Source organism: Dendropsophus ebraccatus, chromosome 2 (genome assembly GCF_027789765.1).
Source record: "Dendropsophus ebraccatus isolate aDenEbr1 chromosome 2, aDenEbr1.pat, whole genome shotgun sequence".
NCBI classification, from domain to species: Eukaryota; Metazoa; Chordata; class Amphibia; order Anura; family Hylidae; genus Dendropsophus; species Dendropsophus ebraccatus.
Window position 1 is genome coordinate 22702087 of NC_091455.1, and position 25814 is coordinate 22727900.

The following is a 25814-nucleotide window of genomic DNA, read 5'->3' on the forward strand; positions in this document are numbered from 1 at the left end:
AATTAACTCTTTGTTGTCCTGTTTTGGTGCCTCATCTCCCTCCACCCCTCCCCTCTCCGTAGAGAACAATAAAGACGGGGGGAGAGCTTTAAACTGCTTCTTCATGATAAAAATGCATTTTTCGACTAATAAACCCAATTACAAAGTTTCTTAAAATCGCCTGTACTATTGATTTCTGCAAAAAAAAATTTAAACGACAGTGACACTTTAAGATTACCTAAAAGAGTCTATTTTTTTCAGAAACAGCGCCCCTCCCATTCAGCTGGCTGTTTCTGGTATTGCAGTACAGATTTGTGGATCAGATTGAGATGCAATACCAGACACAGCCTTCATCCAGGAATAGCGCTTTATTCCTCCCTTACCCCCTTCATCCTATGAGGGATAGATCTGGGCCATATCCTGTGGTTGTGTTGCTGTAATCCGCAGTATGACTTGTCTGGAGCCTGGCGATTTGGTAAAGCTATACAGACAAGTGTCAGATGTGGGGCGCACATAATACTGCCGAGCCGGAATATTCATTTGCTGAACAGCGTGCTGTGAATAGCTTGCGTAGCGATACAATGAAAGAACAGATGTTGGCAGATTAAGGTGTTAGTGTTAGACGAGAAGTGTCTCGTTGTTGGACATGATCCAGGGCTGTTGTGAACCGTGGTTCGAACGGAGGCAACATATTGCACTGTAAATCGGCACAATTAAAGCTTTACGTCGAGCGCTGGATGGATGAGGTGACGGGAATATCCATGGAGGGATGTTATTACACCCCGTCTGACGGTCTGATATCCAGAAGATCCCTGCTTGTTAATGGGTTAGACAGACGTTTTTGGATTTTATAGAACTTGTTCTATTGTCCTGTACTGGAGTTGTCCTTGTATGCAGAATCATTTTTCCACAGCACAGTCGTTTGTATATGCAATGTAATGCCTGGTCTACTCTATAGGGGGCAGCTTTGGCTGTTCAGGCATGATAGGATTTGTAGTTTTGCAACAGCTGGAGAGCCGAAGCTGAGTGAGTAGAGGAGAGGGGTTGCAGAGGGGCCTTGTCCAGTGTAGAAGTGTACTCTGCCACAACAGTAGAGGTGTGTAGAAGAAGAAATAGATAATACTTGTACTCACAGATTACTTCTAGTCTGGCCGCCTTTAGCCCCCTAGTTGCTGGCTACTTGTCCTAGATGGTTAATAGGAGCCCCAGGCCTTGTTATCTGGGCTAAGCAGACTCCCGAGACTTTCCGGTTGTACTGCACTGCGCAGTGGAAAACGTAAATGTTCCGTACCTTTGTTCCACTGGGTTCAGTTTCTATGACTCTTAAGGTAATTGCCCTGCACGTTTAGTTACTGGCGTGGACAAGGTGATCCCTGTATGGCTTCTCTCCCCCTGTAGAGTTCTAGCACTGCATAGCAGTTCTGGTGCTGATAAGGAAGAAACTGGCTTGTGTAGTTGTGTCCCTGTTAGACTGACTCGACTACAACTAACTCTCAATTGACTCCTCCCACTGGAAACTAAGTCCAAACTACAGGGGTGTGACTAACCCTGCCTGTGATTGGTGGGCTGTGTGGTGTGCAGAGAGAAAGCTAGGAGAGGATAGGCTGAGGAAAGGAGGAAAAGCACCTGCACCTGTAAGTGGATAAAAGACAACATTTGATATATAACATTTAACCCTTGGAAGGCTTCATCTGTGTATAGAAATAAGTCCCAAACAAACACAGTAGTGACACCTAGTGGAAAAAACACTAACTGCAGTGGACACCTCATCCTACTTGTGTGAACCTAAGGGAGTTACCTTACTCAGGTGCAATAAGACTTAGAGGCCCGTACCAGGTCACTGCACTATTGTAGCACGAAACGTGTATCGCTGAAGACGCCGAGGCCATGCTCCCTCTCCCAGCGTTCTATATCCCGAATTGATATATAGAATAAAGGAAAAGACTTCACGCAGTTTGGTGAGAGCCCATCTCCTTGTTTCTGTTTATTATTGTGGACCAAATGTGGACATACCCCAAAAAGGAGAAAAGCAGCTGAATGCCGCAAAGTTTATAATTCAGCAGTTTTACAAGTTAATAAATATAAAATTAGGCGTGGCACTAGATGGTTAGAATAATTTTTAGGTTCAGCCATTCATAGCCTTATCTATGTCTGTGTTGTTTACTATTATGTAATGTTTTAGGTGTTTGTTTTTGTGCTGTTATTTATTTATTATGTCCAAGTATCTGTTGACTTTATAATATTTCTAACAATGGACGTTCAGGCCACAGGTCAAGGCACAATGGATCATTTTGACAATTTTGGTTCCAAGGTCATTAAACATTTGCAAAGGACGTTTCCTGGAAACCTTCAGAACGGCCATAGCAGTTGTCAGGTTTGATGAGTAATTTTGTTATCGTGTCATAGTCCATTATATATTAATTTATTGCTTTGCTTCAAGAAAGAGCCCATTGTACATTTTTCTACGGTCTTCATATTTAATGCATTGAATTCTCTTTACAAAGCATTTCCACCTCTAGACAGCTTTTCAGCGTTCAGCCTAGTTGTTTATGGCATTATATTCCTAGACTTGCTGTGTACTAAATGGTTAAGCTCGGCTCTTTTTGTTTTCGGTCTCTCATTGCCCGGCGATGGCCGCCTCCTCTATTCCAGACTCACAAGAGAGGAACGGGCTCGGTTAGAAAATAGACTTCAGTTTGCGTAACCCATAGGAAGAAAAAGTCAAAGAACCAAAGATGTGGAAGTAAAACATTTATAGGGAATAAAATATTCACTGCAAAGGGTAATGGCTTCCACGGCGACGTCTAAATTCAGTCTAAAGTGTATTGCAAAGCATTATGGGAAAAGTATTAAAGTGTATTATCAATTATTTGATTGTATTTTGTAGTTTAACGACTAAAGTGACCACTAGAGATGAGCAAAACTGGAGCATGCTCGAGACAGATCGTTCAGCATTTGATTACCGGTGGCTGAAGAAGTTGAATGCAGTCCTAGGGAATCTGGGAAAACATAGATACTGCCATAAGCTATATATAGTCCAACTTCTTCAGCCACCGATATTCAAATGCTGAGCGATCAGTCTTGAGCATGCTCCAGTTGCGCTCATCTCTAGTGAGAATCCATTGAAAACACATAGAGATCCACAGAGCAAGGATCTCCATGTGGGCTACCCAGTGGACAGTGGACAAGTACCTTCCGAGGAAATATATAGGACAAGGTATCCACAGGATAGGGGACAAGTAAGAAATTGCAGGGGATCCGACCTCCGTGCCCCTGGTGATCTCCAGATCGTCCCCCGACGCCTTTGTTTTCCATACAATACAAAACCCGCGGCTCTAGTCATTCTCTGCTGAGTGCCAACCTGGAGATCCCTGGTCGGACATCCCACAATCTCTTACTTGTCCCCTACCCTGTGGATAGGGGACAAGTAAGTCTTAATTGGAGAACCCCTTTAATCATAGCCAAGGATTGTGTCGTAAAGGGTTCATATATACATTCTATGCAGAGTTGGGATCCGGGTGACCAAAAACTGTTTTAGAAGGTCAGAACTTTCCGCTCCGTTAGCTGAACGTTTGGCATTTGATTAGTGGGGGCTGCTGAAGTTGGATAACGCTCTAAGGTTGTCTGGAAAACATGCATATAGCCAATGACTATATCCATGTTTTCCACATAGCCTTAGGGCTTTATCCAAGTTCAGCAGCCACCGCTAATCAAATGCCGAACGTTCGGGTTCGGATGGACTCCAGCATGCTCCAGGTTCGCTCATCTCTACTATGAAATGAAACTAATACATCCTAGAAGAAGCCTGTGCGCCTTCAGCTCTCATCCTCTCTCCTCCTTTGCTTTGTGGATGCTTGAGCTGGCAGTATATACCTAATACTTCTTGTTGATGCACGGTCTCTGATTTCCACCCACCAGAGTTCTTTCATTTTTATTTTTTGGAAAACTTCTATTTTCTTCTAATAGCTCCTAACCTGCAAACATTGATTTTTTTTTCTTTATTTCTTTCCTTTTTATTACACAGCATGAGGTTATTTGTGGAATCTAAATAATAAGCAGCATTAGAAGCTCACCGCTCATGTGCCACATAACGTTATTTATATTCTTTTGTTTCGCCGTCAAATTAAATCAATTTTTTTTGTGTTTCAGTAATTTACTGAGTTTTATAACGGATTATAAGGCACTTTTATTGTGCAAAGAAAAATAACTGATATAGTCCAGGACAGTGAGCGGCCTTAAAGGGGTATTCCGCCCAAACATAGCTTTTCGTATGTTGCTGCCTATGGTGAAATGAACAATTCCTACTTGCTATTATCTATTCAGTCTCCTTCCCCAAGTTCTGAGTTGCTGTTTTCTGCTAAAGACACTAAAATCTGTGTGTGAGCTTTTCTCTGTCTCCCCTCCTCCCCCTCCTCTCCTTCTTGTGCTGAGAACATCTGCAATAAAGAAGAATATTGAAGTAATGTTTGCGGATGGTCTGTTTTCCATATTGCCAATATTGCCCACTGATATGGATACCATCTGAAGAGATTAGAGGGCCAAAGGGTGTTGGATTGATTATTGCCACTGCAGCCATTTCTGTAGCTATACCACTGCATCAATGTGTCATTGTTCTGGAACTCCAGGTGTCATTGTTATAGAACCTCTTACTTTAACTTCCAGTTGGTATAGAATAATGTCAAAGTGCCATTGTTCTGGAACCAAGAGTCTATGTATATTTTTGTTGTACAGAACTTAAGGAAGTGTCATTTTTGCAACCCCTTAATTTAGCAGCTATTACAGATTCTCAGGAGTTAGTAAATCATTGTCCTGGAGCCCCAAGATCTAATTCTAGAACAGTTTCTAGAACACCAAAGGTTAGTGCCCCATCGTAATAGACCCCTAAACATCAGTGACCCATTGTTATAGATCACAAAGGATCAGTGACTCCGTTTATCGGTGATATAGAACCCCTGATGAAGCCGCGTTATACTGTGATACACGTGGGGCACGTTCCATAATGTGTATTCTGTGGATTTCTTCTGGTATCTTTGGCTCCACATTTCTTTTACTACTAAATCTTTGTTCTGATTGATTTATTTCCTTTCAGCTCATCCAAAGGTAAGGGCTAAAATGAAGACTTTCTGCCTCTAAGTGTTGTTTTAATGTTTGTAATTTTTTTTTGGACTACAATAAAAGTTTTGTATTAAAAGTCCATTGAACATATTTTCTGGCTAGTCATCTCTATGGAGCTATAAGTGCCAATATGTCAATTTTATGGTACCCCCAAGGGTCAGTATCTCATTGTTAAAGAACCTTAAGGTTCTCAGTCATTGTTCTGGCACTTTATTTCTTTGTCATTAATTTAGAGCCCCAAGTGTCAGTATGTCATTGTTCTATTACCCCAAGTATCAGTATTTCATTGCTGTGTTGCATCTGACATGAAATACATCTGAACAAAAGCGTTCAATATAGCCATAAAACCTACTACAATTCATCTTTCATGCAGATAGAATCTGTAGATTCACCGATTGTGTACAAAAACAGTGAAAATTTAACTAGTGTCTAAAAACTTGATATCATCGAGCTCGAATACAACCCAGTCTAATGTTTTTTAACTGGTGTAAGGTAATCAATATGATTGACCCCGTTTCTTATTGGCGCAGACTCTTGTAAGAGTTACTCTTTCATATGTGAGTACCTCTTGACCTAGAAAAGAATGTATCGCCTAAACACAAAAGCTTTGTAAATTAATCGTTATCTTAATTCATGAAATATAACCTCCATGAACTCAATGCTCCTACTCACCTAAGAGGTATAGTATATGCATTGCCTGTGCCCTCATATTTTATCTAGTCTTATCTGTGTCCCCCATATAGTAGTTAAGCCTCTCTGTGCCCCCACATAGTAGTTTGGCCGCTCTGTGCCTCCATGTATTATAAGCATCCTTCATGCCCTTATAAAAGTTAGGTCCCCCTTGTGCCCAGATATAGTAGTTATGACCCCTTTGTGCCCCCTATAGTAGTTAGGCCCCACCCTCTCAATACAGTAGTTTAGCACACCCTCTGTGCATATGTATGGTAATTAAGCCTCTTTGTGCAGGTAGTGTATAGTAGTTATGTAGATTCACTATTGTCTATAAAAATAGTAAAAATTTTACCAGTGTCTAAAAAAACTTGATATCGTTGAACTCAACAACTCGATGCTCCTGCTCACCTATTCCACTGAGAGATTTAGCATATACAGTACGTCGTCTGTGCCCCCATATATTAGCTAGTCTCCTACGTGTCCCCCATATAATATAGTTTAACCCCTCTGTGCCTCCATATAATATAAGAGCGCTTTATGGCCTCATAAAACACTTAGGTCCCCCCTTTGCCTTCATAAAGCACTTAGGTACCCCCTTTGCCCTCATATAGTAGTTAGGCCACATTCTGTGTTCCCTATAGTAGTTAGGCCCCACTGTCTCAGTACAGTAGTTCGGCACACCCTCTGTGCATCTATATGGTAATTAAGGTAGTATCTCCCATGTAGCTACTCCTCCACCCTTTAAAGGCCCCCAATTGTCAGTAGATCAGTATGTTCTATTGCCCTAAGTATCAGTGTTTCAGTGCTGTGTTGCCTCAGACGTTAAATGCTTCAATATAGCCATGAAAAACCTTCTCCAATTCATCTTTCAAGCAGTCTGTAGATTCACCCATTGTCTATAAAAGTAGTGAACGATTAACTAGCGTCTATGCTCGAACTCGAACAACCCGGTCTAATGTTCTTTAACTGGTGTAAGGCAATCAATATGATTGTCCCGGCCATCTCATTGGCGCACACTCTTGTAAGAGTTCCTCTTTTATATGTGAGTACCTCTTGACCTAGAAAAGAAAATGTATCACTTAAACATAAAAGCTTTGTAAATGAATAGTTTTCTTAATTCACCAAGTACAACCTCCACCGACTCAACACTCTCACTCAACTTTTCCATTGAGAGATCAATGGAGATTTCTTTTCAACATAAAAACCTAAACCAACATAAAGCCATCGTCTGATATTCTCTCGCAAACCTCATTGAATGGCTGAAGTGTCCTTATAAACACTACACATGCTTTAGGGATTGCAATAAATTTACCGTAGAATACTGGAAGATACTTAACCGCAATGTATTACTTTTGCCTGGATTTAGCTTATATCTGTTAATATGATTCCGAACATTTGACTTAATAATAATCTGTGTATCTGTAGATTACGTTCATGTCCATGTAATGTATTATAGATATAAAGAGATTATTATCACTATTTCCACAATCGTGGGGCAACTTTTCTTTTGAAGAGGTTCCCTGGGATTTTACCAGTAATGGTAAATGCATAAGGAATAGCTAAAGCATTGATGGATTATCCTTTAGGAAAGATCACTAAAGAGCGGGCGTCATCTCATGAACTCAAGACATATTGTAGTGTACAGAAGTTGGTTTTGGCAGAGAATGGACCCTATATTATATTGACATAGATTTATTAATATATTATCTATTCTTTATTATACACACACCAGAGCAGAGAGTTCCCATAGCAACACCAACTGTCTCCTTATCTACTACACTAGCTAGGAGAAAGGTCCAGAAAGAGGGCGGAGCTTTTCTAATGAGCTCCCCTCAAGAGGCAGTTGACACAGAAAGTTAGGGCCCTATTCCACAGGAGCGATAATCGGCCCCATTCGGCCCGATTATCGCTCGGTGGAATAGAGGGAACGATCAGCCGATGATCGTGTCATCGGCTGATCGTTCATTTAGGGCCAGACCTAAAATCATCGGTCCCCCACCGCGCATCGCTACTGTGGAATAGCGGTGCGCAGCGGGCAACTGACGATTTGAGAAGCAGCACCATACTTTACCTGTCCGGGCTTCTCCTGCACTCCGTCTTCCTCCCCGGGTCCCGCTCCAGCATCAGCAGCTCCGGAGCGGCCTGACTGAGCTATCAGACCGCTCAGCCAATCACAGGTCGGGAGTGATTGGCTGAGCCGTCTGGCAGCTCAGTCAGGCCGCACCGAAGCTGATGCTGTGCCGCGAGACAGGGGGAGGAAGACGGAGCGGAGGAGAAGCCCGGACAGGTAATGTATTGCTGCAAGGGCTGCAAGGACATCGGTAACGATGTCCCTGCAGCCCTCGTTTAACGATCATCAGGGCTGTGGAATGGGCCCAGTAAACGAGCGCCCATCTAGCAGATCGGCGCTCGTTTACGTCGTTGCTCGGCCCGTGGAATAGGGCCCTTAGTTGGTGAGTTGAGTGCAGCTGTAGCAGGAGTAACATCCACTGAGGGGACTACAGCCTGTGAGGAGACTTATTGGAGTCAAATAAAGAAGATGTGTGACCCATGGGAGTTGTTGAGCCAAGGAGCTTATTTTACAGATAAATTTACTAAGAATTTACCAAAAGCTTAAGCTTTGGCTGTCCACCCAGTCATGATAGGAATTGAAGTTATGCGTTAGCTGGAGGGCCGAAGGTTCCCCATCCCTGGCCTAAAGCATGGAAAGAATCAGTGCTGGAGAGGGTCTGAAAGACATAGATGAGAGTGATTACTCAGTGTGGCTTAAAGGAGAAGACATCAGGGGCAGGGTGGAATTTGATCTGTAGTAGGAAGCTACCTCTCCCTGTGCCCACGGTGAGCTGCTGGACCAGTCTTGGGACCCCCACTGGGCTCCAGGATCTCCAGCGCTAACAAGTCATGACTCAGCTGATGTACTGGCGTCTCCATCAGCTGGGACAGGCATTTTCCCCTGAATCATGATGTCATCAGAACTTGGGGGAAAATGCCTCCCGATGGGGGTCCCGAGGCCGGTCCAGCCGCTCCCCGGGGGCACAGGGAGGGTTAAGTTCCTACTCATGATCAAATTTTCCCCTGCCCCTGCTGTGTGCCAGTCGATTTTACAAATGGCCGGACTTCTTTTTTACTTTTTAGACCTGGTGAGAAAGAAAAGGGCTGATCGCTTGCTTTAAGACTCATTGACCCCATGATACCACTGAGGGACAGGAAGTGTTGTCATCAAAGCACAGCAGCTCTCCGCACAAATGACTTTAACTTTCTGAAAAGTCTATCCATTTTTTTTCTTCTAAATATTAATTTTAGATGTACCGTGCTGTTATTTTAGCAGTTCTCTCTTCTCTCCCTCGCATGGTAGCGGGCGGACTACAGACTGATCACAAGGAGGATAAGGACTCCAGCAGTGAAATGAAATATTAGCGGCAGTATCCCGGCGCAGGCCATTGATTAAACCTGCGTTATTAAATCATTAATGTTCACTTCATCTAGACTGGGATTTTCTAATGACTCCCGTTACAGCGTGCTTATGAACTTTGACTGCTTAATCACCTACCATTCACATTAGATGCCGGCTGACTCTTGACGCTTCGTCGGGATCTGCATGGAAAAGCCTCACTCTAATGTTACCGAGACAAAGGGCTAACAGAAGTGAGATTCAGGGGTAAAATGTTTGTTCTAATCCCACCAGCACTAGGAATAACTAACACCACATAAAGCCAGGACCCTAGTACAAAGGTAGCTCCTATCTGACTAATTTGCATAGACCACCACAGAAGAATAAAGTACTAAACGATTTCATAATGCAAAATTCTGCTGGACGCCATAGACCTAAAGAAAGCATAATTTATTTAGGCAGTAGTCGCAACAGTAGGGCTATTTCTGGCCCTTTTATAACCTCTGTATGGTATTTTTCACCAGTTTTACTCTATTCAGGCTTCATCTTTTAATTTTAGTTGTCCCTAAGCTAGTGTGTGTAGACTAGGGGTAGGGAACCTTGGCCAAGGTTCCCTACCCCTGGTCTATAGAGGTGGTCTATAGAGGTAGCTTTCTGTTCTGATTAGAAGCCTTAGGTCATGACTGGAAATATAAGCCAAGCCAGACAACTCTCCAGGAGAGGTTACCCATCTGCTTTAGGGTCATTGTCCCTCATCACTACACAGCCAGGGGGCTGCAGATAGGCCTTACCTTATGGGACCCATAGGAAGAATTGTCTAAGGCTTCTCATCAAAGACAGGCATTGGCTTTAATGGAAACACCTCCAAAAGGTGGCGTCAGAGAGCTGTTTTACATATCCTTCTTCCCATATCTAATATTCAAAGCCTGTGTGTGGTATTTCAGCTTGGCCAAACTCACTCAGCATATATAAAACCCATCTTAATATTAACCAACAAAATTACTTGAAGACGCCAGAGTTTTAATATATAAAGTTCCAATTCCAGATGAGTGAAGTTGATACCCCAGGTGTTGTAGAGAGATGATGGCTCGTCCTCCTATGACAGGTGGGGAGGCGATAGAGATTCAGCGACACGTTCGCTATAAGAGCAGACAGTGAGCTCACATACAAAACATCCTGACGGACAATTCCATAATGGTTTTTCAATTTAATTAAACTGACAAAACATCAAATACAATAGTTCTGCAGATAGTGAAGTTGCGCGGCGATGTGCTTTGTCGTCCCGGTATAGGATACAGAGTCTTGTTACACATCACTGCCAAGCTATTATTGTTTGCACATTTTTTCATATTGTTTTTCTCCCAAGATGGGATGAGATGTTTGCTTTTCAGTGAATTTATGCAGAAGTGACAGATGCCATCATGTATTTTTTTGCCAAAACTGTTTGGCTGTAAAACTTATCCGATGTCCTATAGGCAAAAAAAATAAAAAATAAAAAATTCACAATTACAGCAATTGTAAATTATTGTTTTAATGGGGTGTAAAGGGATAATTTTGCGCATATTTTTTTGCACATAGAATGCAGAAAAATTTGTATAAAAAGCTAAAAGTAATCCGTTACAATACTAAAGCATTACTGATATCCTGATATGTAGCTTTAAAAAAAACCCTGCTGTTTAGACGAATCTAACCTGCTGCTAGGTCCCTATTGCCAATGGGGTGTTGAGGATGAAGGTATGTGTGTGTTACCTTCATCCTCTTCACTAGAGATGAGTGACGTGAACTTGATGAATTCCGATTTGCAGCAAATGAGGCATTAAACCTGCTTCGTAGAAATTTGCGAATTAGCTAGATTTGCTTCGCAAATTTGCTAAACATGGCGGCCACATATAGAATCGTACAGAACTGTCTTTTGTCGGGAGCAATGGATTATCCATAAAGCCTAGCGCCCATCCAATCAGCTGCAAAACCCCACAGTGATGTCAGCACCCACTCTGTATAAGGTGATTGGCATCCTGGAGGCGGTCAGTCGGCTGTGTACAGTGGAGAGCAGGTTGCAGCAGGCAGTTAGAGCAGGGAGAGAAATACAGAGAGATAGAGACAGAGAGGAGAGTGGAGTGTGGATGGTTTTCTGTAGGAGCTGTGAAGCCATTGTCCAGTATACTAAATAAATGGGTGACTGTTGTTCATTATACCAAGTTACTGGATGCTGGGTGTGCATTTTAGGAAGTCACTGGGTGCTGGGTGTACATTATAGGAAGTCACTGGTTGCTGGGTGTGGATTATAGGAACTCACTGGGTGCTGGATGTGCATTATAGGAGGTCACTGGGTGCTGGGTGTGCATTATAGGAAGTCACTGGGTGCTGGGTGTGCATTATAGGAAATCACTGGGTGTGGGTGTACATTAGAGGAAGTCACTGGGTGCTGGGTGTGCATTATAGGAAGTCACTGGGTGCTGGGTGTGCATTATAGGAAGTCACTGGGTGCTGGGTGTGCATTATAGGAAGTCACTGGGTGCTGGTTGCATTATAGGAAGTCACTGTGTGCTGGGTGTACATTATAGGAAGTCACTGGGTGCTGGGTGTGCATTATAGGAAGTCACTGGGTACTGGGAGTACATTATAGAAAGTCACTGGCTGCTAGGTGTGCATTATACAAGTCACTGGGTGCTGGGTGTACATTATAGGAAGTCGCTGGGTGTGCAGTATAGGAAGTCACTGGGTGCTAGGTGTGCATTATACAAGTCACTGGGTGCTGGGTGTACATTATAGAAAGTCACTGAGTGCTGGGTGTGCATTATAGGAAGTCGCTGGGTGTGCAGTATAGGAAGTCACTGGGTGCTGGGTGCATTAAAGGAAGTCACTGGGTGCTGGGTGTGTATTATAGGAAGTCACTGGGTGCTGGGTGCATTAAAGGAAGTCACTGGGTGCTGGGTGTGCATTATAGGAAGTCACTGGGTGCTGGGTGTGCATTATAGGAAGTCGCTGGGTGTGCATTATAGGAAGTCACTGGGTGCTGGGTGCATTAAAGGAAGTCACTGGGTGCTGGGTGTGCATTATAGGAAGTCACTGGGTGCTGGGTGTACATTATAGGAAGTCACTGGGTGCTGGGTGTGCATTATAGGAAGTCACTGGGTGCTGGGTGCATTAAAGGAAGTCACTGGGTGCTGGGTGTGTATTATAGGAAGTCACTGGGTGCTGGGTGCATTAAAGGAAGTCACTGGGTGCTGGGTGTGCATTATAGGAAGTCACTGGGTGCTGGGTGTACATTATAGGAAGTCACTGGGTGCTGGGTGTGCAGTATAGGAAGTCACTGGGTGCTGGGTGTACATTATACCAAGTCACTGGGTGCTAGGTGTACATTATACCAAGTCACTGGGTGCTAGGTGTACATTATAGGAAGTCACTGGGTGCTGGGTGTGCATTATAGGAAGTCACTGGGTGCTGGGTGTGCAATATAGGAAGTCACTGGGTGCTGGGTGTACATTATAGGAAGTCACTGAGTGCTGGGTGTGCAGTATAGGAAGTCACTGGGTGCTGGGTGTACATTATAGGAAGTTACTGGGTGCTGGGTGTGCAATAAAGGAAGTCACTGGGTGCTGGGTGTGCATTATAGGAAGTCGCTGGGTGTGCATTATAGGAAGTCACTGGGTGCTGGGTGTGCAATATAGGAAGTCACTGGGTGCTGGGTGTGCATTATAGGAAGTCACTGGGTGCTGGGTGTGCATTATACCAAGTCACTGGGTGCTGGGTGTGCATTATACCAAGTCACTGGGTGCTGGGTGTGCATTATAGGAAGTCACTGGGTGCTGGGTGTGTATTATAGGAAGTCACTGGGTGCTGGGTGTGCAGTATAGGAAGTCACTGGGTGCTGGGTGTGCATTATAGGAAGTCACTGGGTGCTGGGTGTGTATTATACCAAGTCACTGGGTGCTGGGTGTACATTATAGGAAGTCACTGGGTGCTGGGTGTACATTATAGGAAGTCACTGGGAGCTGGGTGTACATTATAGGAAGTCACTGGGTGCTGGGTGTGCATTATAGGAAGTCGCTGGGTGTGCAGTATAGGAAGTCACTGGGTGCTGGGTGTACATTATAGGAAGTCACTGGGTGCTGGGTGTGCATTATAGGAGGTCACTGGGTGCTGGGTGTACATTATAGGAAGTCATTGGGTGCTGGGTGTGCAATATAGGAAGTCACTGGGTGCTGGGTGTGCATTATAGGAAGTCACTGGGTGCTGGGTGTGTATTATAGGAAGTCACTGGGTGCTGGGTGTGCATTATAGGAGGTCACTGGGTGCTGGGTGTACATTATAGGAAGTCATTGGGTGCTGGGTGTGCAATATAGGAAGTCACTGGGTGCTGGGTGTACATTATAGGAAGTCACTGGGTGCTGGGTGTACATTATAGGAAGTCACTGGGTGCTGGGTGTGCATTATAGGAGGTCACTGGGTGCTGGGTGTACATTATAGGAAGTCACTGGGTGCTGGGTGTGCAATATAGGAAGTCACTGGGTGCTGGGTGTGCATTATAGGAAGTCACTGGGTGCTGGGTGTGCAGTATAGGAAGTCACTGGGTGCTGGGTGTGCAATATAGGAAGTCACTGGGTGCTGGGTGTGCAATATAGGAAGTCACTGGGTGCTGGGTGTGCAATATAGGAAGTCACAGTGAACACAGTGTCCATCTTAATACCTCACTGGGTGCTCATTTACCAATGTCCACTGATGTCCAGGGAGAACATTGATATCACGCTGCTGATCCACCAACATCCACTACATCCACAGCCTGTCAATGAATGATTGACAGGCTGATTTTAAACATTTTTGACACTGTCACAGCAACAGCTGTTAGAAAAAAAATCACCACTCTGTAATAGTCCCACTATTGTAGCTACTATAGTTTACCTGTTGAAAAAAAAAATTAGTTTGCATGTAATTCGCTCATCTGTACTCTTCGCTATTCCTGTCTTCCACCGTTTTGCATAGTGACATAGAGCATGAACGTAGGCCCCAAGTTTTGGGTAAAGCTAGCTGTTGGGGGGACCCCTAAGAAAACCTAGCAATGGCAGTGGAGTCTTTGCTTTATCTGCTTACCTAGTCACTGACTTGTGATCCTGCCTTGGTTATCAGAATGAAATAAGAGCCCTCTAAGTCCCTGTTCACCTCAGTCTCCTCTGTGTGACTGAGCCAGACATGGCCAGGATAAAAAATAATAAAATCCTTGGCTTGGAGTCATGTACAGGGGAGCCATAACAACAGCTCCTTCACAGAAATCCTCACAGAAACTGACTAGATCCACCTCAGGAAATAAACTGCTCCCTGATTGGGCAGAACGCAGTAGGAAGACCTTTACTCTGACCAGTGATTGGTGAAATCACATGAGGTACCCAGCTCATTGATTGGTCAGAGGAATATCACCTTATACCACAGTGGCAGTTAGTCAGTTAACCCTTTCTGAACAATGTCCCTCAGCTGTGCATACAGTACATACAATACAGTGACATCTAGTGGCATAAAATAAGAAGTGCCGGCAGAGATAGAAAACACAGATATTAATAGGAAATACAGGCAGAGTGCAGCTACCATGACTGAACAGGGCTGACATGTCACGACCCAGTCCCCACTCAGGAAGCGGAGGGGGCCAACAGCGGACCTCAGCCCTGGAGTCGGGGAGGTAGGTGCAAGTAGTTAAGTTCAGCCACTTCCTCCCCGGCTCTTCTGAAAAAAGATGTCGGGGGCCGGACATCTCCTTTAAGTTAAAAAAAAAAAAAACATGCAAGCTTGATAAGATAATTGTCTAGACTGGGCGCAATAGTACCAATTTCTTACAGGGTTTATCTAGTCTTACAAAAAAAAACAGAAACTTCTAGAAACTACTGTCCTCAGTTTGGGTGTGGGGTTTTGCAGCTCAGTTCCTTTGAAGTAAATTGTAATACCACACACAACCTGAGGACAGGGATGGCGCTGTTTTTGCAAGATAGTAGCTGTGGTTTTTCTAATCCTTGACAACCCCTTCAAATTAAGCCTTTTGTCTGCATCAATTTAATATGGTGGGATGGTGAGATGCAAATATAGGGTCCCTTTACAAAGGTTGAAGGGGTAGTGCGGCGCTAATCATTTATTAACAAAATAACAAACATTACAAAGTTATACAACTTTGTAATGTGTGTTATGTATGTGAATGGCCCCCTTTCCCGTGTTCCCCCCCACCCACGCTAGACCCAGAAGTGTTGGTGCATTATACTTACCGCATTCGTGTCGACCCCCGTCGGCCATCTTGGGACAATGACGTTGTCTTTGGGAGGCCAGCCGAACCGCTCCATCCGTCCCTCGTGCCGGCCCCCCTCCGCCGCCGCGTCACCAGCTGCTCAGCCCCGATTGGCACAGTTATGCTCGGCCAATCGTGGCTGAGCACAGTTATGACGCGGCATAGGGGAGTCGGCACAAGGGACGGATGGAGCAGTTCGGCTGGCCTCCCAAAGACGACATCATTGTCCCAAGATAGCCGACGGGGGTCGACGCGAATGTGGTAAGTATAATGCACCAACACTTCTGGATCTAGCGTGGGTGGGAGGGAACACGGGGAAGGGGGCCATTCACATACATGTTGTATAATTTTGTAATGTTTGTTATTTTGTTAATAAATGATTAGCGCCGCACTACCCCTTTAAGTCAACATTAGTAGCCTTATGAAGTATTTTAGGCCTCCACAAACCTCTCTGTAATAGATCTGCTTGTGCCGAGCTTGTTACTTGTACAATGGCAATAGCCGTGACCTTTATATGTCAGATAAAGCTGTATCCCCCTTGTGTATGTGCTGACACAAGGAATGTTCACACTCCCCTCCTGTTAACCACCGATGTAATTCTCAGGAATCAGATGAAAATGTCCTCTATGTCCAAACTGTACAAGGATAGAGTGTGCTCCGGGCGACGTGTCTGCGCTACAGTGCGGTCAGCACAGAGCAACCGATTCCTAATCCAAGGGGCAAGTTCAACCGACTGCAGCACTGAGCGCCTACGAGATGGAGTCTCTCTGCAAACGTCACACATGCTGCACACAGGAGCCTCGCACATTTATACGTTACACTTCTCTCCATTTATGTCACACTCCCGGGTCCGGCTCATGCACTCTGATGCCGAATACTGAGCAATATACTGCTGGGTGACAGTGGTCTGAGCGGCCATGCATAATGGATTTCCATCTGTAACATCCGACACGTCCATGCATTTACATGGAGCAGCCTATCGATTCCAGTAAGATCCATGTAATGGTGGCAATGCAAACAGATTAATGGGATTGAATCAACTATTTTTATTTATTTATTTTTATTTATTTAAGTAAATTTCCATATATATATATATATATATATATATATATATATATATATATATATATAAATATGTACACTCACCGGCCACTTTATTAGGTACACCATGCTAGTAACGGGTTGGACCCCCTTTTGCCTTCAGAACTGCCTCAATTCTTCGTGGCATAGATACAACAAGGTGCTGGAAGCTTCCTCAGAGATTTTGGTCCATATTGACATGATGACATCACACAGTTGCCGCAGATTTGTCGGCTGCACATCCATGATGCGAATCTCCCGTTCCACCACATCCCAAAGATGCTCTATTGGATTGAGATCTGGTGACTGTGGAGGCCATTGGAGTACAGTGAACTCATTGTCATGTTCAAGAAACCAGTCTGAGATGATTCTAGCTTTATGACATGGCGCATTATCCTGCTGAAAGTAGCCATCAGATGTTGGGTACATTGTGGTCATAAAGGGATGGACATGGTCAGCAACAATACTCAGGTAGGCTGTGGCGTTGCAACGATGCTCAATTGGTACCAAGGGGCCCAAAGAGTGCCAAGAAAATATTCCCCACACCATGACACCACCACCACCAGCCTGAACCATTGATACAAGGCAGGATGGATCCATGCTTTCATGTTGTTGATGCCAAATTCTGACCCTACCATCTGAATGTTGCAGCAGAAATCGAGACTCATCAGACCAGGCAACGTTTTTCCAATCTTCTACTGTCCAATTTCGATGAGCTTGTGCAAATTGTAGCCTCAGTTTCCTGTTCTTAGCTGAGCGGAGTGGCACCCGGTGTGATCTTCTGCTGCTGTAGCCCATCTGCCTCAAAGTTGGACGTACTGTGCGTTCAGAGATGCTCTTCTGCCTACCTTGGTTGTAACGGTTGGCTATTTGAGTCACTGTTGCCTTTCTATCAGCTCGAACCAGTCTGCCCATTCTCCTCTGACCTCTGGCATCAACAAGGCATTTCCGCCCACAGAACTGCCGCTCACTGGATGTTTTTTTTTTTTCGGACCATTTTCTGTAAACCCTAGAGATGGTTGTGCGTGAAAATCCCAGTAGATCAGCAGTTTTTGAAATACTCAGACCAGCCCTTCTGGCACCAACAACCATGCCAAGTTCAAAGGCCCTCAAATCACCTTTCTTCCCCATACTGATGCTCGGTTTGAACTGCAGGAGATTGTCTTGACCATGTCTACATCCCTAAAAGCACTGAGTTGCCGCCATGTGATTGGCTGATTAGAAATTAAGTGGTAACGTGCAGTTGGACAGGTGTACCTAATAAAGTGGCCGGTGAGTGTGTATATATATATATATATATATATATATATATATATATATATATAATCATATTTTCTCTGCATATTTACTCCAACATTTAAAAAAAAAATCTGATCAACTAGTGTCAGAAAGTTATTCAGACTTGTAATTCACTTCTATTTAAAAATCTCAAGTCTTCCAGTACTTATCATCTGCTGTATGTCCTACAGGAAGGGATGTATTCTCTCCAGTCTGACACCGTGCTCTCTGCTGCCACCTATGTCCATGTCAAGAACTGTCCAGAGCAGGAGAAGTTTTCTATGGGGATTTGCTGCTGCCCTGGACAGTTCCTGCCCTGGACAGAGGTGGCAGCAGAGAGCACTGTGCCAGACTGAAAACACTACTTACTGCAGGAGATAAAGCAACTGATAAGTACTGGAAGACTGTGGATCTTTAATAGAATTTATTTTCAGATCTATTTAACTTTCTGACATACTGTAAGTTGATTTTTTTTTCTCCTCTGGAGTACCCCTTTAAGGAGAAACATTATCCTGTTGGACAATATATGTATAAAAGGAATCTGAGTTAAAATTTGAGCTTGTTTGTCCTATGTCCTCACTTGCACTTCAAAGCGGGGCCGCGCGGCGGCCCCGCTTTGAAGTGCCGCGATCCCGGGTGCCGCGTGTAGCCCGGGACCGCCGCTATTAGCGGGCACGGTCTGATCGCCGTGCCCGCTAATTAGCTAATCGGAGGCAGCTGTCAAAGTTGACAACTGCCTCCGATTACCGGAGGCAACGTTTCCCTGGTGTCTAGTGGGGGAGATCGCTCCTCCGGGACCTTGTCCCGGAGGAGCGATCTCCGTTACTGATGCCGGCCGGGGACGCGTCCAAGATGGCGCCGTCCTCGGCTCGGCACTCGTTCGTTTTCGGCTGCAGCAGCCGAAAGCAAACGAGTGACGATCTCATGGATCTCTGCAGCATATCTATGCTGCAGAGATCTCAATGAGAGATCACAGTGTATATACTAGAAGTCCCCCAGGGGGGCTTCTAGTATATGTGTAAAAAAAAAAAAAAAAAAGTGTTGTTAATAGTAAAAAGCCCCCTCCCCCAATAAAAGTCTGAATCACCCCCCTTTTCCCAGGTTTTAAATAAAAGTAAACAAATAAATAAATAAATAAACATGTTTGCTATCGCCGCGTGCGTAATCGCCCGAACTATTAATTAATCACATTCCTGATCTTGTACGGTAAACGGCGTCAGCGCAAAAAAATCCCAAAGTGCAAAATTGCGCATTTTTGGTCGCATCAAATCCAGAAAAAATGTAATAAAAAGCGATCAAAAAGACGTATATGGGCAATCAAGGTACCGATAGAAAGATCAAATCATGGCGCAAAAAATGACACCTCGCACAGCCCCATAGACCAAAGGATAAAAGCGCTATAAGCCTGGGAATGGAGCGATTTTAAGGAACGTATATTGGTTAACAACGGTTTGAATTTTTTACAGGCCATCAGATACAATATAAGTTATACATGTTATATATCGTTTTAATCGTAACGACTTGAAGAACATGCATAACAAGTCAGTTTTACCCCAGGGTGAATGGCGTAAAAACACATTTCCCCCAAATAAAAGAAATGCGTTTTTTTTTTTCAATTTCACCACACTTTGAATTTTTTTTCTGGTTTCGCAGTGTACTTTATGCAAAAATTCAGCCTGTAATTGCAAAGTACAATTAGTGACGCAAAAAATAAGGGGTCATGTGGGTTTCTAGGTGGAAAAATGCAAGTGCTATGACCTTTTAAACACAAGGAGGAAAAACCAAAAACGTAAAAACGAAAATGGGCCATGTCCTTAAAGGGTTAAGTACAGTCATTTTCCGTCTATGAGCAGCTTTGTCTCCGGTGTATCCGCAGAGTCAGCGATTGTTGCCGCCTGCAAAGTCAATGAAGAGTTTGCCCTGACTAATCTGCCTAGTTGTACAATTGCAATCTGCCTTGTATGTAAATAAATGCGGCTACAATACAATGTAATTGGATCCTAGAATAAAGCCTCTTGTCTGCCTTCCCCGAACCCCTCTCACATACAATGCCACATTGTGCTCCCACTCCTGATCGCTACCATCTATAATTATTGTTAAACGCCGAGCGGAGTTCACAGAAAGCGAAATGACTTTGCCACAAGAAAACAATTGTTACGGATTAGTCTGGTAGAGCGGGTATAAAACTTATAGCAAAGGATTGAGGGAATAAAGCAGTCGTCCCCATGGATGGAATAAGTGGGAGAAGCAGGACTCCATATCGCGTCAAGGTGCACTCACTAAGTGCAACACCTGAGTAGAGCTTCACTCCGACACCTTCTCCTATCTGTGCATCTAAATAGACACATAGGGGGAGATTTATCAAACATGGTGTAAAGTGAAACTGGCTCAGTTGCCCCTAGCAACCAATCAGATTCCACCTTTCATTTTCCAAAGAGTCTGTGAGGAATGAAAGGTGGAATCTGATTGGTTGCTTGGGTTGAGCCAGTTTCACTTTACACCATGTTTGATAAATCTATCTTATTTTATATACCGTGGCTTGTATCGGGCAAAGGGGGCAATTTTCTTTACAGAAAGACTTGATTGGCCTGAGGTAATGCCATTCAACTCGATGGATGGCCTTTGTCCTGCCCATAGAGTTGAATGGAGCAACAGCACTCACTCCATTTAATAGTAAAGACCATAGGCCCCCCTCTTCTTTTGATTCAAGAGGTGAGACCCCTACAGAGTTCACGTGTAGCCAATCCGTTTTACTAATATTTTAGTCAACAGGTGCTCTATAATCTTGTTTTATTACCCTGCGCAGCACCACTTGTCGGATGAGGTTATATTTAGAGATGAGCAGAAGCCGGCGTGCGCGCTATGGAGAGATATGTCCAGCGTCCATAGAGAATGAATGGAGCCGTGCGCGCGCTGCAGAAATGAGTCCGGCTCCATTCATTCTCTATGGACGCCGGAACTATCTCCACAGTGCGTGCGCCGGCTTCTGACCAGGATATCTCCATCCCGGGACCGGCTCCGGGAGTGGGACTCGGTGAGATGTGGTCAGTATAAGTGGATCTAGCTGGGGGTTGGGAGCCTGTCATCCCGGCATGGGGGGGTGACAGGTCCTCTTTAAGTTGTTGATTAGTAGACAACAAACAAGGGTGTTCCAATACCACAATCCGCAACATGTCAGATTATCAGATATCCATTATCAGATTCCAATGACCTCCTACATGGCGGGCACCAGGACCCAGCCAATGCTGTTCTCCCATCCATTACCTTACCCACCATGTCTCCCAGTTTTTATAATAAGAACATTATACTAGTATGCCATAAAACTAAGCTTAACATGTCACATCATCCTCACTCACCGGAAGTCGATAAAACTTTGTCTATTTATATTTTTTGTCCTCATTTTCCATAAAGTGAAATTATTGGCAGATCAGCAGGGATTTAAAGAACACAAGTCTGCAAAATGCTGCGAGAGATACAACGGCACCAAGTCAATAATTTACTCTTCCCGTCCTGTCAAGAAGTAAATTGCTAAATGCTCTTTGTTTGCTCACTTGTTTTGTAGTTTAAAAAAGCAGAAAACAGCAAAAAGAAAAAAAAAACAACTCATTGTGAAAACTCATTGGAGACATTAAGAACACAGGATTGTTACATTGTTAAATTCTAAATATGAGAAGAGGTAATGATGCTTATAAGGAGGCTGAGGGCCGGTCAGCAGAAATCCCTACACAAGATGTAATTGGAAATTCTGATGCTACTTAAAGCTACAGCGTCCCACTGTTCACCCTTCAGGACTTGTTGGCTGTGATGGTGCTTTTATGCTATATTCCTAATGTTCTACATCACTCTAATGACATGTTTATATCTTCTTGGCTGTGAGTAAGGAGGGAACCTATACACTAGGCCCATATACTTTTAATTGGAACATTCTGGAATGTAGGAGGAGTTTGCTGTAGCTCCGCCTCTGTAGTGAGAGAGAGAGGACGTTGAATTGTCTGCTTCTCTCTCTCCCTCACTATAGACTTTCTCACTCTTTCCAAAACTAGATAAAAATAACAGCTTAGGGCTTAATAGCTTTGAAGGAGATTGCATTGTATCCCAAAGATCTATCCTTTTCTATTCTAAGATTAAGAATGAGAAGAGAAAGAGGAATACACTCAGCCAGAGAGACTGTGGGGAGAACTTAGACATGGGGCGCATAGATAACTTAGGACCCTTCAGGGCTTTAGGCCGGGCCTAGAACAAATAGCTGCCCCAGTTCTACAGAACCTGCGCCCCGCAGTGGGCATTGCAGCACCAAGATGAGTAAGCATCCTTTGTGAATTCACTGTGAGTTTACGAGTTATAGAAAATAACCCTCTAAGGGTAAAGAACCCTAGAACAATGTTAAGGAACTCCTGGCCCCCCCAAAACTCTACCTGTAGATGTACATTAGTTAATGTTAGGCAATTGCAGAGATATTACCATTTTAAGTCTTTTTGTGTTGGTCAACAAGAAGTTCAGCCATTGGTTGCCACTAGAGATGAGAAGACTTTTTAAAAGTTCGGTTTAGTTCAGGTTTGTCCAAGCCAAACCTTAAATGAAGTACACAAAAACAGCTAAACTATTGCAGGCATTTAGCTGTTGTAATGCTGTTTGGCAAGTTTGCTCATCAATACTTACCTGTCCATGCTCCTGTGACCTCCTTCTCCAGTCTCCAGTGTCTCCCCGCAGCCGCCTCCAGCCCACTCTGCCAGTCACTGACTGAGATGATGTCGCAGCCCGTGATTGGCTGAGTGGGATGTTACTCTCAGTCAATGATTGACTGGAGGCGTCTGGAGACACCGGAGACCTATAAGAGGACACTGGGGGAGCTTAGACAGGTGAGCATTAAATTTTGCTCCGCCATTTTACAAATTTTGATTTGGTACTGAACCAAACTTTTTGCACAGTCGTAATCAATTTCAGTTTGTAGGATTCGTTTTGCTCATTTGTCACCTTTTAAAACGTATTATTTATTTTTTTGTTTTGTTTGTTTATTGGCTAGATTTTATTCTTGTTTTGTATTTTTTTAACGTTTTTATAGTTTTTTTTATATGTTTATATAAAGGGGAAGAAAAAAAAAAGTGGAGATAGGGGAGATAAAAGGTTTTGTAATCAAAGAATGAACAAGCTGATCCTCTTCCGACCGGAGAAATGAAAAGTCTCGGCGCCCGTTTTGGGACACTTACGGCCTCGGAACATAAAATCTATCTGTTGCCATTCATCTTCTCTTCTATTTAGCACATTTGAGAAATTCGAAACCATTGAAAGGTAGAGTCGCGTATCTGCAGATGAGGGCCACCGAGGAACCTCTGTACCAGTAGTAATCCATTTTACAAAGTCACACTAGAAAATATCAAAGCTATTCGAAATCATATTCTCCATAATAGGATTATCCAACATGCTTCTTACCGAGGTGAAGCATGCCGCCGCCATCGCTCTGTTTGGAGTAAGTAGCTGTTTCCTTTTTTTACTCTTTTATGGTAAATTGAATTGTGAATAATGGACTGAGACTATAGTTTTTAGTTTCCACTTTCAGTGCAGCATTTTCCGGGCACCCCATATCAGAGCCGCACTTCAAAGACGGCAAAGATTGTTTGCAAATGTGCCAAAAGGATTCTGTTATCTGTCATCCTGCCTCTATGTAGAGACCAAACAGCTGCTCCGCGGCTCTCTGAGGACGATGCATCCCTTTACATCATAGATTCCAATTGCTCACATACATCTCCATAGGAAAGATAAAAATGAGGCCCTTCTCAGGTGTTGCTTGACACCACATACACCCGGCCATTGGTAACCAGCGCTTATGGTGTCCCACTTCTTTTTACGTATATTTTACACTTCTTTGTTCGGTAACATTGCAGCACTTGGGATATGGAGCCCACATCTATCTGTAGGTTCTCGTTGTGTATTAAAATGAGGATGGAAAAAAATAGGAACAGGCAACCGGTAGCTATTTGGGAGGAAAAGGACTGTGCAGTCATACAGTTCTTTCTGTGAATATAAGGATGAGTGCAGGGCAGGGATGTAGCTAGGATTCATGGGGCCCCATAGCAAAAAACTGTATGCCCCCCCCCTCCCCGACCCAAAAAAATTATATATATATATATATATATATATATATATATACTCTGTGATGTGGCCAAAAAAAATTATCTTGTGGCCAGAGGCAGAATCCTATGGTTATATACATAGGTGGAGGTGCAGACTACCTTTTGCTTAACCCTTTATTTACTGCAGGGTGTAAGTGACCCAGTGTTCTCTTACATGCTGCAAAACAAACAAAGGGTTAATACAGAAGACAATTAGCTCTGCTACTCCTGCGCTGATAACCCCTGACCTCTGCAGGAACTCAGAGAACAGAGGTCAGAGGTTATCAGAGTAGTCAGGCAGAGAGCTAATTGTCTTCTGCATTAACCCTTTTTTTTGTTTTGCAGCATGTTAGAGAACACTGGGTCACTTATACACTGCAGTAAATAAGGGGTTAAGCAAAAGGACACAGGAGGCTCTTATCTTCCCTGGGCCCACTCCCTCCACGGGCCCCATAGCAACCGCCTTCCCTGCCTTTATGGTAGCTACGCCACTGGTGCAGGGAGGGGATAGTGAGCACTGTGCAGTTGTGATTTAGTGGCCACACAGTTCTATCTGCGATCATAGAGCAGGGAGAAGATAGAGAGAACTGTGCAGCTGTAATGTAGTGGCCACAGAGTTCTTTCTGAGATCATAGAGATGAGTACAGGGAGTGGGTAGAGAGGACTGTGCAGTTGTAATGTAGTGGCCTCACAGTCCTTTCTGCGAACATAGAGATGAGTGCAGGGAGGGGATAGAGAGGACTGTGCAGCTGTAACTGTACGGATACACAGTTCTCTCTATAGTCATAGAAAGGAGTGCTGGGATAGTATAGAGAGGACTGTGCAGCTGTAACTGTACGGATACACAGTTCTCTCTATAGTCATAGAAAGGAGTGCTGGGATAGTATAGAGAGGACTGTGCAGCTGTAACTGTACGGATACACAGTTCTCTCTATAATCATAGAAAGGAGTGCTGGGATAGTATAGAGAGGACTGTGCAGCTGAAACTGTACAGACACACAGTTCTCTCTATAATCATAGAAAGGAGTGCTGGGATAGTATAGAGAGGACTGTGCAGCTGTAACTGTACAACCATATAATTTAATCTATGATCATAATGATAAATGCAGGGAATCGGTGGAGAGGACAGTGTAGCTGTAACTATACGAACGCACAGTTCTCCCTGATGAAATAGAGACAAGTGCAGGGAGGGGATAAAGAGGACTGTGCAGCTGTAACTATACAACCATAACATTCTCCCTGATGACATGCAGATGAATGCAAGAAGGGGATAAAGAGGACTGTGCAGCTGTATCTTAATGGCCGCACAGTTCCCTGAGTGATCATAGAAATGAGTGCAGGGAGAGTATAGAGAGGACTGTGCAACTGTAACTTTATGGCCACATTCTCTCTCTAGGATTGAGCAGGGAATTCCATGAATATTCTATCTAAAAGGACAGCCTGGGGAGTCAAGAGAGTTGCAAACTTTCCTGTATGTGTTTGGGAGAGGGGGGCACTTTCAGATTTAGGAGGTCCATGCAATATATAATACTACATTTTCCTGGTTACAATCACTGCAGAAAAATGTTTTGCCATATGTGTCTTCCATCGGCAATAACAGCCGGTCAAACTCATTCAGGGAGATCACGAACCCTCACAATATGTCTACACCAAAATTTCCACTTTTAACCCACATTTGAAGAACATGTGCAATATGAGAGGAACATGACAGAGATCTTTAATAAAGGAAACTTGCGGCCTTGATTAAGATCCATGGATGTCAAACTTTTGGTATTTCTAGGTGTCAGGGTAGCAGTGTTCCAGGTCACCGAGTGTCAGTGTTCATTTTCTAAGGCTGCCAAGTGTGATATAAAATTATCAATATTTTTTTTTCTTGGACTCTTGAAGTTCTTTCTACCAGACAATAAGCTTGAAAATCCATCAT

At 43.8% G+C, this 25814-nt stretch overlaps 1 protein-coding gene and 1 long non-coding RNA gene across 3 annotated transcripts in view; one reads left to right on the forward strand and one right to left on the reverse strand.

Moving 5' to 3' along the window:
• SAMD12 (sterile alpha motif domain containing 12) overlaps window positions 1-25814 on the forward strand; it is a 402216-nt gene that overhangs the window by 209450 nt on the left and 166952 nt on the right. The window lies entirely within an intron of this gene.
• On the reverse strand, window positions 10350-14454 carry LOC138784320 (uncharacterized). The gene is made up of 2 exons (XR_011361814.1): window positions 14249-14454; window positions 10350-10626 (listed from the first exon to the last, which is right to left on the reverse strand). It is a non-coding gene; the product is annotated as an uncharacterized lncRNA (long non-coding RNA).